This window comes from Trichosurus vulpecula, chromosome 1 (assembly GCF_011100635.1).
Source record: "Trichosurus vulpecula isolate mTriVul1 chromosome 1, mTriVul1.pri, whole genome shotgun sequence".
NCBI classification, from domain to species: domain Eukaryota; kingdom Metazoa; phylum Chordata; class Mammalia; order Diprotodontia; family Phalangeridae; genus Trichosurus; species Trichosurus vulpecula.
Window position 1 is genome coordinate 506567743 of NC_050573.1, and position 17007 is coordinate 506584749.

Here is a 17007-nt window from a genome sequence, read left to right on the forward strand (position 1 = left end):
GGAAGAGATAATCTAGTTCAACTGACTCATTCTCTACATGATGAAACTGAGGCCCAGAGGGGTAAAGGTTTCACTTATTATTGTTGTTGTTATGAATTTATTATCTCAACTGTTAGTCCAATGATCTGTGAAATATTTTTGGGAAATGCCGGGAACAATTATGTAATTCTTCATTTTCTGTCAGAGAGCTACATAATCTATGGGGTTGCAACCCACAGTTTAAGGAGTGCTGAAGGGCTCATGAGTGAGAAAAGTTTAAGAAACCCTGGTCTATGTGAGAAAGCACTACATTGACATAACATAACATAATGTCAAAAATATGAGCAAATATTTTTCAGAAGAAGTGAAAATTGTCAACAACCATGTAAAATATTACAAATCACAAGTAGGAAATGGGAACTAAAACAACTCGAGGCTGACATATTGGCAAAAGATGATAAAAGTGGAAATAACCAATGATGGAGGGAATTGGAGAAGCAAGGCACATCACCACACAATGTCAGTGGGAAGTAGGGGCAGAAACTTAAGAGTGTGCTGCTAGTGAGGTACATGCATAGGCAACATGTATGGCCAAGGTAACTCATCCCACCAGTACTGTTGGGCCTTGATGTCTTTTCTATCGTGTTTTCCTCATACTGCTTCCTCTTGATTGCAGTGTCTCTGCTGAGTAGGTTACTCCACTGGACTCTTGTGACCTACTCCTCCTTTTAGTTCAACTCTACTATTAAGGTTAGTTCTCTCTTAAAGCCATAGTTCAACTCTCTTTGGCAAGAGATTATACTCACTGAAAGTGCTTCCTGTCCCCAATTTTTGTTATCTGTGTTTCTTTATTCCCTGCTGGATCTTGCTGGTGTCCACAGAGTCTCGTGCTGGTGATCCCTGTTGTCTGTCTGCTTTCTGGAAGATTAGCTCTGCCTAAAGACACCATGACCAATTAGGAGAGGAGAGGAGGAGAGAAAATTCTTTCCCCACCATACTCTTTCACAAAATTTCTTCTTACCTCTAATGCTTTCTTGGGCTGATTAGCTCAGCATTTAAGAAGTCAAAAGGTATATGGCTAATTTATAGCCAGCTAATGACCCTGATTATATTAGAGAGAATTCCTTTATAAAAGAATAATTGTCTTGGAATTTTCTGTTAATATAAATACTTTGTTACCTCTGCTATCTGCTGCTAACTTTCTGTGAATACATCAACTAATCCATAAGGAAAAACCAATTCTCCTTCATTACAGTTAGAGAGGATATGGGAAGCTGGGCACATTAATATGCTATTGGTGGAGCTATCAATTTGTCCAATTGTTTAGAAAAACAATTGGGAACTATGTGAGAAAAATCCCTCCTGGAACATATATCCTAAGGAGGTAAGTGATAGAAAGGTCCTATTCATAGCAGCCCTCATTGTGTAAGCAAAAACAAAGGACTCAACCTCTATTGGGGAACTGTTGAACAACATGTATAATATGAATGCGGAAGCTTATTCTTGTGTCATAAGAAATAAATGAATAGGAATAATTCATCGATTCAAAGATTTGTGTGATTTGGTTCAGGGTGAAGAAAACAAAATCAAGAACACAACATTCACAATGAACATAATAATGTAAAGGAAAGTGCTGCAACACTACAAAACAGATCAATGCAGTGACCATTTTTGATTCCAGAAGAGCGGGCATGAAAAATGCCTTTCTTCTCTAAGTGGAGAGGTAATGGACTACTGGTGCAGGATGAAACATATGGGGTTAGATGGGTTCAATATGTAGGTTTGTTTTGCATTTTTTGTATGTGTTGGGGCAGGATTTTTAATGAAGACTGGTATTGGGAAATGAAAGCATTGTCAAAAAAAATCAATAAACCATAAAAAACTCACTGAATTAAAGCAGGATAAAAGCTGCCAGGAAAACAGGAGATATTTTTTCCTTGCTTCTCTTTGTCTCTGCATTCCCCGTAGTTATATCAGAACGATGAACCAGAGTGGTAATATGTATTAATATTTTCTAGTTCCTTTGTAGCATTGCAGAGACAGATCCTAACAGTGAGGGCAGGTCTCCAGGTACTAACTGCAAAATCTCCCAGAAAATGTATTTCAAAGTGCCTACAGATGACCAGACAGTTTTAAAATGGAGATTCGGACAAGAAGGTGAAGTTGAGCTGGTGAAGCTAGAGAAGTACAGGAGACAGAGGACTGTGTAGGCAAGAGGGAGACACCTGTTCTTTTCCCAGAAGCAACAGCTAGAAGTAGAGAAGAGAGATGGAAAAGAAGCAGCTAACAGGGAACAACAACAGCAGGGCAGTGTGATGGTACTGAGTATGCCCAAGTAGCCAAAGGCTTCATCCTCTGAGGGGCAGAGTGGATGGCATTGACTAAATGGGGAGGCAAACTCAATCTTTAACAAAATGTTCTCAGACAAAAAAGTCTAAGTGGTTGATGGAATATTTTTTCTCCCATTTCCCCTCTCCTCATCCATTATTTCAGAAGGATATTTAAGCCCAATGTTTAATATTTTCCCTTTAAGCTGTTTTCTATGACTTCAATAATATTGTTATGTCTGTTTCCTCTAGATAAATGATGGAATGGATTCCAATTATTCTCTTTGTTTCTGTACTTGTTTTTTTTTCATTCCCAGTATGTAGGCGATGAATATTTTTCCTTCACAGTATGTAACTGACTAAGGAGTATTCTTTCCAGTTTGGTAGTTAAGTGCTGCCTGGGAGCAAGAATAGGATGATATTTTTTTTCTATTTGTATTAGTAACTTCATAATTCTCCCTCAAAAACAGAATCTCTAATTGGAACCACAGGTTATTCTTTTTACCCCTCTGAATGTTTCTTTCATTTGTACTATGTTGTACTTGCGGCTGTGGCCTACCAACAGGACACAGTTAAGTCTCCTCTTTGGCTTGGACCCAGGAGAAGGCAAGTTGGGAAATCAGAGGAGAAAGTGGTGGTTAGGATGGAAGATACTGCCCTGAGCCAGCCCTATAGGATTGACATAGGTGTGCTCAGGTAGAATTTTTACTTAATTTAATTTTTCCTTGGAAAAGAGAGTGAGGACAACCCAAACAATTGAGCGCAATGGCTATAGCTCCTGGTTACATATCCTATATTTTTGAAAATCAGAGTCGCTTATGGGGTAACCATACAATTCTATATAATATTTAATACTTACTAACCATGTGATCTTGGACAAATCACTTAACCTCCCTGGGCCTTGGTTTCCTTGTTTGTAAAATAAGAGAGTTGGACTTGTGTGCATTTGTTAAACGTTACTTTTTTTTTAAAAAGTGTTCTATTTTTTCTTCTGCTTCTTACATCATCACCATTATCCCAAGTATTTCATCCCTTGACCCTTCCCAGAAAGCCATCCAATTTAACAAATAATATTTTTTAGAGAGGGAAAAAATGAGCACAACTGATCGATATGTAGAAAATGTCTGAAGACATGTTTGATGTGTAATGCCTTTGGACAAAGGGATGTTAGGGGGTGTCCTCTCATGTCTCTTCATTTGAGTCCTGCTTGATCTTTGTAATTTTGTTACATTTACTTTAGATTTTTTTTGGTGTGTCATTGTTCTTCGCATTTTCATTGCTGTAGTTATTACTTTGCTTAATTCAGTCTGCATTAGTTCATATAGATCTTTTCATGCATCTCTGAATTCATCACACACATCATTTCTTACATTTCCATTATGTTCATGAACCACAATTTGTTTGGCCATTCATGAATTGATGGACATCTACTTTGTTTCCAATACTTCGCTGCCATAAATGTGCTGCTAAAAATATTTTGAAGTATGTAGGGATTTTTTTTTTTATTGATAGCTTCCTTGGAATATAAGCACAGTAATGGAGTCTCAGGTTCAAAGAGTATGGGCATTTTAGTGCTTTATTTACATAAGGCCAACTTGCTTTCCAAAATGGTCGTAACATTTCACAACTCTATGCACAATATATTAATATATCATCCTACAACCCCTAAATATTACTAAATATTACTTTTTGGCTCTGTGGGTAGGAGCATGGTCTTAAGGAAGTCAGAGCTACTAATTCAATCACCATTAGGAGCCAGTTAGTTTCACAATTTGTCCCATGTCCCTGTATTCTTATCCCTGACCAACCACTGTGTAGTAGTGGACCAGAAACCATGCCAAGACAATCAGTTTAACGAAAAGCTTGGAATAGAGGAGATTTAAAGGGGATATTAAACTTGTCTTCAGATCTTTGAAGAACTATCTTGTAGAAGAGGAATTAGACTTTTTATGTTTAGCCCTGAGGTCAAAGAGTAGTAGGTTGAAATTAGAAACACAGGTATCAATTCAATATAAGGGGAAAAAGTCTGAATGATTAGAGCAGTTAAAAAAGTGAAGTGGTTACAATTTAGGAATTTTATGGAGAGGATTTCTGTTCAGCTGTAGGACTCCATGAACCTCTGTGGTACTTCCAACATTGAGGTTCTCTGCTTCCTGAAATGTCTTTAGTGCATTTCACCTTAGAGGTGCACTGAGAGAGTGTAGATGGCTCAGCAGTAGCCTATAAAGAGTAGAATGAATGAAAAAGCATTTATTAAGCCCTTAGTATGTATTAAGCATTGTATTAAGTGCTGGGGATACAAATAGAAAAAAATGAGAAAGTTCTTGTTTTTAAGGAACTCATACTGTAGTTGGGAGAGACAACAAATAAGAGAAAGTTTAGCTGCAGGGTAAATGGAAAGGCCCAGAAGTCCTACATGTGTGGTGGTGGAGTTGATGGCAAGTGTCAGAGGTCCTTAGGTTACATAATTAGGTTGGATGACCCTTCTGGGGGACTGCAACACAGATTTAAGACCTGGAGGACTTAAGGATTCATTGGCAGAGCAGGTGATAAGGCCTAATGGTCTACCATCTCATGCGAAGGAATGGAATTGTTGACTCCCATCTCATCCAAGCCCTGTAAATTGTCAAACATACCGGGGGGAGTGAGAAAAAATGGGGAAGAGAGGATCCGTAATGGTGGTGGTTTTTCTCAGCATCGTGAATAGATTTTTGTAAGAGGATGGTAGGCAGGCAGTAGGATAGGAGAATGGTCAAAGAGCAAAAATGAGGAGGAATAGATACCTCCCCCCCACATTGGAAGAGGAAAAGAAACTCCAAATACTTGCCTTATTTGTGTAGATTTATAGAATCACCTCCATATATGAAGTCCAGCTGAATATTACAATCACAGGATGATAGGATCGATAGCTAGACGTGAACTTAGAGGTCATCTAGTCCAACCCCTTCAGTTTATATACGAAGAAAACAAGGTCCAGAAAAGTGAACATCAAGAATTACATTTCCATGGGACTAGCTGTGTCTTAAAGGAATAGAGGATAAAATACCACAACAAATCAAACATTATTTGAAGATCATGGTATAGTATTTTGTATTTGACAGAGCTGATGTCTGTTTTTTCTTGTCATAGGGCTATTTTCATATATTCCTTAGACTTTTGCTCGTTTGGTCAATTAATTTTTTTAAATCTTTATCTTCAGAAGTGACATCTGTTTTCAAAAAGGCAAAAATCTATGTTAGGTTGTCTTTTTCCTTGCCAATGTAGTCTCTGAAGCATCATCCCTAACCCAGGCTTAAATGATAAACACTCTCCTGCCCCCCGCGTGGGGCAAACAAAATGCTTTTTTCACTTCCAGGTCTGAGATAATGAAAACAGAACATGGTGATTAGTGAATCTCCTGGGATGAAGCAGGTTTTTTTTTTTAATCAAGCCATTCACATTCAAATAAATAAACAGGCAAGTAAACCAACAAACTAAGAACAACAAAAAACAATTCATAATTTTTCTAAAGCAGAGACTCCTGCATTTGTAGCTGTACAGCCAAAATAACTCAGCTCTCTGCTTTTCTTTGTTCCCACTTGATTGAAGAAAAAAAGTGAAAACCCCTGGCAAAACACAGATAAGTCAGAAGGACTGCCTGTAATTTTTGCAAAGTTGGTTCCTGTTCCTCTTGGGATAACTAGGTGACCTAGCGAAAGCTACTGGGAGTAGCTGCTGGTAGAACATTTGTCACTGGCTTTTCCAGCAATTTCTGAAGAAAAGCCTTCCCTACTCTACCACAGCCCTCTCAGTAAGCTCTCTTTTCCTTCTATTTTGTCTAAGCAAAGGGCTTTTAAAAAATAAATGTCATTTTCCCAAAGCATTCCTGTTTCCCTCCTCCTACTTCCTGTCTCACACCTCCCCAACTGAAAAAGAAAGGAAGAAATGCAGAACCTTTCCGTTACATAGGCAGCTAAGTGGAACAGTACACATAGTGCTAGGTATGGTATCAAGAAGACCTGAGTTCAAATCCAGCCTCAGATACTTCCTAGCTATGTGACCCATGGCAAAGTCATTTAACCTCTGCCTCGGTTTCCTCAACTGTAAAATGGGAATTTAATATATATATATATATATGTATATATATATATATATTCTGAAAGCTGTATTTCAATATAGTTGGTTTCCTTTGTGATCCTATGTACCTTAATTTGTGGATTTTGAAATGTTATTCTGGGAAAAAATCCATAGGCTTCTCTGAGTGCCAAAGGAGTTCATGACAGCAGAAAAAAAGGTGAGAGTGTAAGAGAATGTGTGGTATGAGAAATGCATTGCCTATATTTAGCACAAGTCTATGAGAAGAGAAATAGTGTTGGGCTAATCCAACTTCCTGCTAGGTAGAAAAAGTTCACCATTTTTTGAGGCAAATAAGTAAAGTAATTACTTATCATTTTTACTAACAGGAATATTAGTATCACTCGCAGTTTCCTCTTGTTTGTCTGAACTAGTAGAAAGGAAAATGCTAACAAAACTAACAAAGTCGTAAAAAAAATTAATACTATTGCAGTAGATTTCTTATTCCTATCAATGGACAATGTTCTGTAAAGTTAGAGATGGGACCTGCTGCATGCTGGGACTGAAAGCCTTTTGGTGAAGGGAAAGATTGATTTGAGAAGTTTCTGCTTATGTAGAAGGTGAAAATATTGGATTGTTTCTGCAGTACCTGCATTGATTGCTAGTGATCTGGAGCTCTGAGGTGAGGGGCCAGAGGCTGGGGGGGGGGTGACATCCATATGGGAAGAAGGAGTTGGTATGAGGATCAAGCAGAGTTTGAAGATTGAGCTAAGAGACATATATGGTGTTGGGAGTTGAGCTGAAGTACTGACATTAAACAGACGATCTGAATTCTCTTCACAATTTGCAGAACCTAACATCTTGCAGGAGAATGTGTATTTATGCTTGGTCAACTGAAGCTGACCCTGCCTTTTAGCTTTCCCTTCTTCCTGAAGCATTACTCTCCAAAAGAAGACAGAAAAAAAAACTAATCACAAGGGAGATGGAGAGATGGGGAGCACTGGAGAGGGAGGTAGTAATGCAGATATTTTTCTTTGCACCTTTTGTTGTTTGCTCTCACCTTATCTTGTACCAGTCAGCAACAGTGAACTTGCCAAGTAGCTAACACAATCAGCCTGACTGACATGGTAATGAGGTATTTTTACTTCCCCTGTGTGTGGGATAGAGTGCTTAAACAAAATTTGTGGAGGAGATAATTTAAACTTTTGCTAAGAACCCTAGCACTTGTAATTTTTTCCTCGTCCTTTCCCAGGAAAAGATGGAACACTGGCAACCTGACCTGGGTTGGGGATCAGGGGTTAGGAGGGGGTGACACTAGCCCATAGGAAGCTTTTGAACTGCTCTGCAATACTAGAAGGTGATGGAGGGTTGGATGCTGACCAGAAGCAGCAATGGTGTCAGTGATGTCTTCAGTTTAGCACTGGAGGAGGAAGAGAGGGAAGACAACTGTGGTGATCAGAAAGAGAGAGAATACATCCTTATGGCAGAGGCTGAGCCTTGTGACTAAGATTCCAATCGTGAAGAATACTTCTGTGAGAAAGGTGGCTAACCTCTTTCTAAGAAAGTGAGGAGGGTTTCTCTCTTTTCAACTTTTTCTCCCCCTGACTAATCACTAACTGGCATCCACTTATGATTTGTTTCCCTCTTGTGCTTAAAGCTGCCAATTTTTATTTGCTTTCTCTTCACATATAATCGATAGCTGATCATGAATGTTTGCCCATTGACTAGAGTACGGAGGAGGTTAATGGGAGGCACCAATGGCTAGCTAAAATTGACATAGGAATAAAAAACAAATCAGTTGGGTAAGTTCTGTTCTAGTGAGCAGATCTTGGGTCTGGGGAATCAGAGCTTTTATTATTTTAAAATGAATAATTCTATGACCTTTATAATGGGCAAAAATTTTTTTGCCCCCTGAACCATTATTTGTAGCTGGAGCGGGTCCCTTTCAAGTACAGGTGTCTGGGGCTAAGGAATTTCTAACCCCAGTCTTAAGAGAGATAGGAAGAGCAGAAAGTGTGGGTAGTGACCAAAAGGGAAGGATACCCCAATCCAAAGCTTGTTAGTGGAGATAGGACTGGTATGGGAGGACTCAGTCCTGCCCCTTTTGACAGAAGAAAAGGGAAGTAGTGAGTACAATTCAGACAACCAACCTTGACCTTGACAGCAATACCTGCTGGTTACTAAAACATAGAAAAGTGAAGAGGATAAAGGAATTTGAAGGAAAGACAAGTCCATGGAAGAAGCAAGGTTGATGAGAGAGGTGGTCATGGAACTTTAGCCCATAAGGAAGGAGCACTCTTTTGAATAACTAATTGTAGGTTTGAATTTAACTTTCACCATGGCCATACTCTGAAGGGGCAAGCCTAGCTAGAATTCAAACAGTTTTTTAAAAGAGCTTGTAGTGGCATTAGAAATTACCTAGCCCAAGTTCCTGATTTTATGGATGGGAAAATAGAAATTCAGTAAGACCCAATGACTCTCTCAAAACATGATTCCTAGTTTTTCATCTTAGAGATCAATGCCTCAAAAGTAACTTTCTTGGCATTGAAGTAAGAAATGACTGCTTAGGGGACTGGAGTTATTGCCAGTGGCCTACTCTTCCTACCTGGAAGGCCTGAGGCCTTTAGCACATGATGACATTGATTCTTTTGTCTCTGTTGTGTCAATTCTCCCTGCCTCCGCTGCCCCCATTTTTAGGTAATGAGCATCAGAGGTGGAATGGACCTGATTGACCTGATTCTCAAAAAGTCAGAAGAACCACCAGAAGTCCAGTAGTCAAGCCCAGTGAGAAGCCAGCCCTGAAGAGAGACCTACTTGACCTGGCTCAGGAATGGATCAACCCAGCAGCTGAGATGTTATGTCCTGAAAGGAAGGAAGCTTTCCCTCAATTTGAAGTAGACGTGGTGGTGGAGAGGATTTGTAGTCCCCCCCTTAGGGTTGAGTCCACTCTCCTAAGGGACTAAGGAACTGTGTAGAGGGGATACAGTGCCTTCCACTTCAGAGATGGCTATTTGGGAATTTGTCATCAGAGTAAATGTTTGTTCAATGGCACTGATCCTATCTAGTTTGGATCTGAATCATTGATACTTGTAGGTAAAAGTTTCAATTCTGGAATGTACTAGGCATGGATATATAGTTGATGCCAAAGAAAATATAGAAGTAATTGAAGAAAAGCTGTAATGTATAATTTGCATATTGGAATATATCAGGATGTTTATTTTCAGTTAACCTGACTCTCCTACTATCCTTTTTACTGTATTCAGATTCACATGTTGTCTTTTATCAGCAGCATCTTCTTTTTTCCATAAACTGCAGAATATCTAATGAGATAAAAGATTTGCCTAATGAGATGTGGATTAGCAAGATATTTTGAATACCTGCTAGTAAATAAATATTATCTGACATTCACTTAATTTTTTATCATTAAATTTTATTTCATATTCTCCTATTTCATTTGATAGTCCAATTGCCTCAACTTAGAAGCGGTACTGTGGCAGCTAACTTGTTTAGTTTTGATACTGATAAGAAACACTTGTGACCTTCAAGATTATCTTTAGCCTATTAAGCTCTATCAGTAAAAATTGGCCTTAGCACATATGTACCCTTCTAACACCATTCCTTTTCCTCATCTCCCTCCTTTATCAGTATCAGTTTAGAGCAGAAATGTCAAACATGCAACCCATGGGCCACATGTGGCCCACAATACACTTTGCTGTGGCAGAATCAGATTAAAGTATGATTGGGAAATATTTAACTAAATAAAAATACAATAAAATATAGATAATATTAACATGTAGTTTTCTAAGGCAACATATGGCCTATAGAGATCCTTACGTTCACTTTAGTGGCTTCTGTTTTAATTTGAGTTTTGCTGGCTTAGAGCACCATTTCTTTATCAGGGAAATGGAACTTTAAAATGAAACCAGTGGTAAAAACTTCAAAAGCTCAGTGTCGATCTTGTGGGAATCCTAGAATATCAGGAAGAAAAACCACATCTTCTTCTATACTAGTGTAACTTAGAGTCTCCAGTTGTAGCATAATTTAGGATATTGGGGGGATAATAATGCTAAAAGTAACAACAATAATAATCATATAACCTCACAGGTGAGATCTGAAAGAGAACTGGGTTTTGTGCTAATAACCTTTAATGTTCTGAGGACAATACCGACAATGGCAACCATCCCCAACAGCCCCAAAGTCCCTAAATTCCCCAGTCCTCATCCTTAGTGAGACTTCCTGTATGGGTTTCTATTTGCCTCAGAGCTTTCTTTAGTCTATGGAATTTGGCCTAGGTTCACATGTCTCTCTCCTATTAGGGACCCACAATAGTTTTCCCCCAAATATCCCTACTAAAGGGTTACTTTCCTAAACCCTTCCCTGTGCCTCAACTGACTCTGAAAAGGAATAGTGTCTTTGTTTCGTAAAGGGCAAAACAAAAAGTTCCCCCTTCCAGCCTCTATCTGTTGTCATCATTAGTTATATAAGCAAAATATCTGATTTTTCCATTCATGTAAAGGGAGAATAGAGTAAAAAATAATGACAATGAGGTTAAGTAAGTGAAAAAACATATTGTTTATAAGGAAACAGTTATTTTGCTTTGTAACAAAATTAACTTCTTTATTAAAAATTTGGAGAGTTGGAGGCAGAGCCAAGATGGTGGAGAAAAGGTAGAGACTCACCTGAGCTCTCCCAAATTCCCCTCTGAACAACTTTAAAATACTGCCTCAAAATGAATTCTGGAGTGGCAGAACTCATAAAAGTATGTACAGTCCAAGACAACTTAAAAGGTTGGCAGGAAAGGTCTGTTGCACTGTGGGGAGAGTGGAGTATAGACCAGCACAAGCCATCAGCAGGCTGTGGCAGCAACTGATCAGGAGCAGCAGCTTCCAGAGCTCTTAGCCTACAAACAGTAGCAGGATTTGACCACTGTCCATAAGGAGATTACAGGGGTCTCTTTGGTGGCACTGGGTGCAGGACTCTGTTGCATTACCCATATGTGGATCCTAGTCACAATCTCAGCATGAGGAGGAGCATTAGCATGCCAGAGCTTATGACTACAGGGAAGTAGGGACCCTGGTCATAGTTCCAGGTCAGAAAAGAATACCTGTGGCTGCTCACAGACCAGAGCACAGACCAGGAGAGGAGTAAACACATATTGGAAAAACGGAAAACTTAAAGGTCTCCAGAATTAGCTCTGAAAAGAGTTATATAAAAAACCTGAGGTTTGGGATAGTGCCTCTTCCACCCTGGGAACCGAGCCCAAGTATAAAATAAAGTAAGAAGTTAAGAAATAGGCTGGAAAAATGAGTAAATGCCAAAAAAGAACCTGACTATAGAAAGTTACTTTGGTGATCAGGAAGATCAGGAAGATCAAAACAAAAATTCAGAAGAAGACAACAAAGTCAAAACTGCTACATCCAAAGTTTCAAAGAAAAAGTGTGAATTTGTCTCAGGTCCAAAAAAGAATTCCTACGAGAGCTCAAAAATGATTTAAAAACTCAAATAAAGGAAGTAGAGGAAAAATTAGAAAAAGAGAGTGACGCAAGAAAATTATGAAAAAAGTCAACAACTTGGTAGAGGAGGCACAAAAAAGAAAATAATATTTTCAAAAACAGAATAGGCCAAATGGTAAAAGAGGGACAAAAATCCAATGAAGAAAACTCTTTAAAAAGCAGAACTGGCCACATGGAAAAAGATGTACAAAAATTTAATGAAAAAAAGAATTCCTTAAAAAATAGAATTAGCCAAATGGAAAAGGAGGTATAAAAGCTCACTGAAAAAAAAATAATTTCTTAAGAATTAGAATTGAGCAAATAGCAGCTGATGAGTCCATGAGATATTAAGAAACAATAAAACAAAATTGAAATAATGAAAAACAGAAGAAAATGTGTAATATTTCAATGGAAGAACAACTGACCTGGAAAAATAGATCGAGGAGAGATAATTTAAGATTTATTAGACTATCTGAAAGCCATGATCAAAAAAGAGACTAAGACATCATCTTTCAAGAAATTATCAAGGAAAACTGCACTGATATTCTAGAAACAGAGGGTAAGATAAAAATTAAAAGACACCATTGATCACTACCTGAAAGAGATACCCAAATGAAAACTCTCAGGAATATTATAGGCTAAGTCCAGAGCTCCTAGAGCAAGGAGAAATTATTGTAACCAGCCAGAGAGAAACAATTCAAATATCATGGAGCCACAGTCAGGATAACACAAGATTCATCAGCTTGTATATTAAAGGATCAGACAGCTTGGAATATGATAATCTGGAAGCCAAAGGAGCTAGGATTACAACCAAGAATCACCTACCTAGCAAAACCAAGTATAATTCTTCAGGGAAAAGTGGATATTTGGTAAAATAGAGGACTTTCAAGCATTCCTGATGAAAGGACCAGAATTGAACAGAGAATCTGATTTTCAAATACAAGCCTCAAGAGAAGCATAAAAAGGTAAATAAGAAAGATAAATCATAAGGGATTCAATAAGATTAAACTATTTGCATGCCTACATGGGAAGATGATACTTTTAACTCTTAAGAACTTTGTTATTATTAGGACAGTTAGAGGGAGTGTACATAGAGGGCACTAGTGTGAATTGATTATAATAGGATGATATCTAAAAAAAGTAAAATTAAGGAGTGAGAAAGAGGAATGTACTGGGGAAGGTGGAAGGGAAAGGTAGAATGGAGTAAATCATTTCACATAAAAGAACTGTGAAAGAGATTTTACAGTGGAGAAGATGAGGGAGGTGAAGGGGAGAGTGCTTGACCCTTACTCTCATTGGAATTGGCTCAAAGAGAGAAGAACATACACACTCAGTTGAGTATAGAAAATCTACCCTAGAGGAAAGTAGGAGGAGAAGAGGATCAGAGAATGGGGGTGGGTTGATAAAAGAGAAGGCAGATTAGGGGAGGTGGTAGTGAGAAACAAAACACTTTTGAGGATGGACAGGGTGAAAGGAGAGAAAGAGTAGGATAAACAAGAGGAAAATAGGATGGAGGGAAATACATGGTAAGTATAACTGTGAAAAAAATTTTACAGCAAGTTCTTTTAATAAAGATCTCATTTCTCAAATTTATAGAGAACTGAGTCAAATTTATAAGAATATAATTCATTCACAAATTGACAAATGATCAAAGGATATGGACAATTTTCAGATGAAGTAATCAAAGCTTTCTGTAGTCAGATGAAAAAATGATCTAACTCACTATTGATTAGAGAAATGCAAATTAAAAATGCAAATTTCAACTCTGAGGTACTACCTATCTGATTTGCTAATATAACAGAAAAGGAAAATGACAAATGTTGGAGGAGACATGGGAAAACTGAGACATTAAGGCACATTGGTGGAGTTGTGAACTGATTTAACCATTCTTGAGAGTAATGTGGAACTACACCCAAAGGGCTATAAAACCATGCATGCCCTTTGACCCAGCAATACCACTACCAGGTCTGTATCCCAAAGAGATAAAAAACAAAAAGGAAAAGACCTATAGGTACAAAAATATTTATAGCGGCTCTTTTTGTGGTGGTGAAGAATTGGAGATTGAGGGACTGTTCATCAACTGAGGAATGGCTGAACAAGTTGCTGTATATGGTTGTGATGGAATACTATTGTGCTACGAGAAATGATGATTTCAGAAAAACCTGGACTGACATGAAGTGATGCAAAGTGAAATGAGCAGAACGAGGGCATTGTACACAATAACAGCAATATTATATGATGGTCAACTATGAATGGCTTAGACATCTTCAACAATACAATGATCCAAAACAATTCTGAGGATTTAAGATAAAAGATGCTCTGCCCCTTCAGAGAAAGAAATGATGGAGATTGAATGCAGATTGAAATGCACTTTTGTCTTTCTTTTTTTGTGCATGTGTTTTCTATCACATCATGACTAATATGGAAATACGTTTTGCATGCCTGCACATTTATAACCTATATCAAATTGTTTGCCTTATCAGGGAGGGGCAGGGGAAAGGGAGAGAATTTGGAATTCAAAATTTTAAAAACTGTTAAAATTGTCTTTACATGCAATTGGGAAAAATAAAATATTAAATATCTCAAAAAAAGAAATTTGGAGAGTTGATAAGGGGCTGCTCCCCTCCTTCAGCCCCCATCTGGTTTGAAGTACGTAGTGGAGGGGAATGTATGTGAAGCTCACCAGCTTACTTTATAATCTGTGCTGCTCACAGTTCTTGCTCTTTAATGTATGAATGAGCACCCTGCTATAATGCTGGGTTGGGGAACAGGTATCCCATGCTGCTCTAATTCTCCAATCCAGCCCGAAACTTCCATGTGTCTCCCCAAATGGAAGCTTTTCCTTTTTCTCCTTCCTATATCACGATAAGTGCTCATCACAAACTGATGAATTCTGGGAGTATGCCCCATTACTTCCTGAGTTCCATATCTCTACAGTCCTGCTTGTGGACTGGCAGCCTAGGAGGCGAGGAGTTTCACTATTTTTTAGCCTTATCTTAAATACAGACTGGGTGTTTATTTGTATTTGTTTGTAATGGTAAAATGGAGAAGGAGTGTGGTTATTTTCCCAGTGTGACACATAATTAAGTTTGACATGAGATGTTCATGTTTATAAATCTGCACGAAGCATTAGAATCAGAGCAATATGTATCACTCAGTAGCATGATTTATGTGGGAATCTTGCCTAGAAAGCATCTTTGGTCTGGGCATTATTTGTACATTTGTAATAATGACCATTGGAGAGGTGGTAGTGGGAGCAGTGATATAGTGGAGAGGTAGCAATCACCTTTGGAATCTTCATGAGTAGGACATAGGTATATGGAATTCTACAGGATGCAAGGTATTTCATGGCCAAGCTAAAAGTTTACAAATTGATTTAAAGTTTTTATTTTGCTACTATTATTCAGCATGGAATAGTAACCTGGAGTTAAAAATACCTGGGTGCAAATTGTGCTCCTGATGCTATGTGATCATGAACAAGACATATAATTTCTCTGAACCTCAAGCTACTCACAAAGAATAAAAGTTATATATAGGTGCAACCTAAGCTGGTAGAGGGAGTTCACACAGATGAAATCATAAGTCCTTGATGCAATCCCTAAACACACACACACACACACACACACACACACACACACACACACACAAATGTGTATCTATATCTATACCACCTATGTCTATATCTGAAACTCTTCCTAGATATATATCTATATCTATTCATCTACACCAGCAACAACCTCAAAACAAAATCGTACTTTGAAGTAATCATACAAACATACATTTATGTATGTATATATTTATATTTATATCAACAACCCCAAAACAAAACCAAAGACATACAACAAAACAAAACTAAGAAACCAAAACCCTTTTTGCTACATATCAACAATAAAGATAATGCAGATACTTAATAAAGATTGCTTTGATGAGCTTAGCTTTCCCACTTTCCCAGTTTCCTGCCGAAAAACCTGTCTACCTTGGTAGCAACAGTAACCTGCACGGGGGTCTATTAGATCCAAATTTCTATACCCCCCCCCCCCAGCTGGTTTAGGTTAGGTTTGTCAGGTCACCAAAAGCAGGCCTTAGCACATTTAGTCAGTCAGTAATTCAGGTAGATATCTATCACCTAATTTGGAGCTTGAATGCCCTACATGTCTCTAAAGAACAATACCTTACTATGATCCAACCTATATCCTTGTTCTGGGTTTCTGTCATATAATCATTATTGGGTACCGTTGGCCTAGTTAGCTCCTTAGGGCCCAAGGCTTGGGAAAAATGTTTGAATTTTTGACTGGACTTGGCACTTGCTTTTTGACTTGTGTTCATCTTAGTCGGTTTACCTTACTATACTGCTTATAGAAATATGTCATCTTTCAAGTAGAGATGGCCCAAAGCAAAATTACAGTCATGGGATCCAGAGTTGGAAGAAATGTTAGATACCATTTAGTCTAATCTCTCACTTTGAAAATGAGGAAAATGAAGCCTGGATGGTTTGAATGACTTGTTGAAGGTCCCACAAATCAGTCAGTTAGTAAACAAGCATTTATTAAGCTCCTGCTATGTGCCAGGTACTGTGCTAAGTGTTGGTGATGCAAAGAAAGGCAAAATATAGCTCCTCCCCTTGAGAAACTCACAGTCTAAGGTAAGTAACAGAGCAGAGATTCAAATCCAGGTCCTTGGAGGCCACATTCAGCATTGTTCTATAGTCGGGAAGGTTTGTCTACCCTCTGGCCTTGTCTTTTCATGGTCCATCTTCTCCCCTCACCCTCATGTTGAGTATCAGTTTTTATTCTGTGTCTCAAAAGACTTTCCTCTTAGCTTTCAATTAGTCCTTCCTATGTTACTGTTATTTATATTTTAATATTTATTTTAATATTTTAATTTTAATATTTTATTTATATTTAATAAAGGCCTCTTGAAAGGCAGAAAAGCTAGGCATTGAAAGAAGAACTTTTGGGTGGAAGGGCTTTCCTCAAATCAGACTAGGTAAGTATCTTCTTACTTGTCAATTGAGCATTCTTTCCTGCCCCTCTTATTGGTATATTTTAGATTTTTTTTTAAATTTCAGGACAAAAAGACTTGGAGAACACTGTCTTTTGGTACTTTGGAAATGTTCAATGGCAGAGTCTAGCAGAGAGGCTAGAGGTGCAACTGGA